This window comes from Lucilia cuprina, chromosome 4 (assembly GCF_022045245.1).
Source record: "Lucilia cuprina isolate Lc7/37 chromosome 4, ASM2204524v1, whole genome shotgun sequence".
In the NCBI taxonomy this organism is placed as follows: Eukaryota; Metazoa; Arthropoda; class Insecta; order Diptera; family Calliphoridae; genus Lucilia; species Lucilia cuprina.
In genome coordinates, this window is record NC_060952.1 from 3,981,399 (window position 1) to 3,984,341 (window position 2,943).

Consider the following 2,943-nt stretch of genomic DNA (forward strand, 5'->3'; position numbering starts at 1 on the left):
TATTCTGTTTACCTTTCTATTCGGGATTTTTAATTTTATAGCTTTAATAATTGTGATTTGTATTTTTAAAATTTTTTTTACAGTTTCTTTACTGATTTGAAAACTAGCACAGTGAATATTGCGTATCATTAAGTGAAATGAATTTAATACCAAATTTATATAATTGTAATTTAAGAATGGGGATTTATTTAACTTTTGCCCAAATATTACAGTTGGATGGGTATATTTATGTCCTGTAACTTATGTTCTTTATTATGTAACAGCACTTCCTTAAATGCTGCTTTGAATGTTAGTAATTTTAACATTTGTCATTTTAACGCTCAGAGTATAGCTCCAAAAAATAGTTCAGTCAAACTCCAGGAAGTACAACATGTTTTTGATAATTGTTTATATGACGTAGTTGGCATCACAGAAACTTGGTTTAAGAGTTATATAACTAATGCAAGTATAGGAACCTACCTACCTACCACAAGGTAATATCACTGGTTCTGAAGACTTAATTGCTGATTTATCTAGCAGGTATGATAACTGCATTATTATGGGAGACTTTAACACTGACTTATATACAAAATCAAATATCGTAAGAGACTTTTGCTCCCGTTTAAATCTGTCAGCAGTTCATAACAGTGTTCCAACCCATATTAATGAGATACATAATACTTCCACTTTAATAGACTATTTCTTTGTATCTAATATCAACTTGGTCAGCCATACAACTCAATATCAGTTTCCACCATTAAATTCTGGCCATGCTGTTTTTTCGTTAAGCTACAAACTGGAGTGTGAGAAACATGTTCGGGAACATTGGTATGGGGACTATATTGCTTTAAACGTAGATAGATGTTATTATCTTATTAATGATTTTAATTCCTCTGGCTTTTATAATACTCAAAGTGTTGACACCCAATTGGAAATATATAATAATATCGTTGGTAGTGGTTTCGAAGAAAGTGTTCCTCTTAAAAAATCTCTCACTTGTTCAAATCATAAATGGATGGAAACTAGTGATGTAAAAATAGCTAAAATAAAATAGCTAAAAAAGTCAGTTATAAGGCGTTCACGAAGGATATATACTGTACGTTATTTTGAAAATTGTACGCAATCACAATTTTGGAAAAGGTTAAGGTTTGAAGGTGTATTGGGTGATGATAACATTGAAAATATTATTAATATCGAAGAGTTTAACCAACAATTGATACTTCCCCCTATTAATCAACCTAAAAACAATATTTTTTCTCTAAATACTATAGGAGGATTTATCTTTAGAAATTTCAATGTTTCCGAAGTGTTTGATGCAATGACATATATAAAAAGGAATTCAACTGGACCTGATGGAATACCTATTAAATTCTTAAAAATTATATATCCTTATATTTCAACTCACTTTACATTTTTAATAAATAATATTATTTTTAATAAATATATTATACACCACGATCTTGTTCTGATTATAGACCTATTAGTGTATTAAATTCTAGTTCAAAGGTCCTGGAAGTTTTGTTAAGAAGACAAATTGAAGAACATCTCTATACAAGAAATATGATAAATCCTTTTCAATCAGCTTTTAGGAAAAATTATAGCACTACTGGATTGATATTAGATATTACTGAAAGTATTAGGACTAATTTAGACAGATCGTCCAGTTCTTTTCCAATAATGTAATTCGACCTAATATATTAGTAATGAATGAGACCATTGAATTTGTATCTCACCATATGTCACTGAGTATTTTCCTAGATATCAAATTAGATTTCAATTTTCATATTTACAGCACAATATCTAGAATTTCTTTTCTTTTAAGGAAGCTCTACTGCCTTGGATCGTTTTTGCCATTTAATGTTAGGAAAAGAGTTGCGTTATCTTTGTGTTTACCTCTGTTTCTTTACGGGATCGAAGTATATTCTGGTACATCTCAACAAAATTTAATTAAATTACGAATATGTTTTAACCGTGTTGTTAGGTTCATCTATAACATTGGTTATAATGATCATGTTTCAACTCATGTTATTGATGTATTAGGTTCAGATTTTCAAAGTTTTATTAATCAACGACTATTAACACAATTTTTTAAGATTATGAAATTTGGAAAACCTTCTTATCTTATAGAGAAATTTGATTTTGGTAAATATTCCAGGACTAACACTATTATTTGTCCTAGATACTCAACACTGTATATGACTAGATCATTCGTGGTAAGAGTGGCGCGTATGTGGAATCAATATATTCCTTATGAGGAGCGTAATTTCAGTAAATCAATTGCTGATTTTAAGAACACCTCCAAGAAGTATTTATAAATCAAGTGTTATTACATTTAAATGCTAAGATACATATTTAACATAAAAATATGACGTATCGAAGATAAAAAAATTCCTATCCAAAACTCATGTCCAACCGGAATCTATGGTCGATGACACGGGCAAGAGGCTGGAGGATATGGAGGAGACAATGAAACTCCTAATAGACTCTCATTTCCCACCAGGTATATCGAATAACATAGACGAACCGATATTGGAGGAAGAGGAGGCAAACACGAAAATTGTAATTACACCTGATATGGTTAAAGGGGCAATCAAGAGCTTCGCTCCCTATAAAGCTGCAGGGCCGGATGGCATTTTCCCGGCACTCTTACAGATGGAGGCGGAACTGGTCTCCGTACATCTGTCTCTGATATTCACTGCATGCTTGCAATTCACATATACCCCCATTAAATGGCAGGATGCAAGGGTAATATTTATACCTAAACCAGGGAAACCTAGCTATGCGACAGATAAGTCTTACGTCCTTCCTACTTAAAACCTTGGAACGGATTGTCGATAGTATGGTTAAAAGCAGTATACAAAGACCTAAAATTTAAGCAGCATGCTTATGTAAAGGGACGATCGGTGGAAACCGCTTTAAACGAAGTTGTCCACTACATAGGTGCATCCTTTGATAGCAAACTAT

General features: G+C 31.9%; 1 protein-coding gene across 2 annotated transcripts in view; it reads left to right on the forward strand.

Moving 5' to 3' along the window:
* Window positions 1-2,943, forward strand: part of LOC111690837 (carcinine transporter) — a 22,105-nt gene that overhangs the window by 15,149 nt on the left and 4,013 nt on the right. The gene's annotated exons all lie outside the window — the stretch shown is intronic.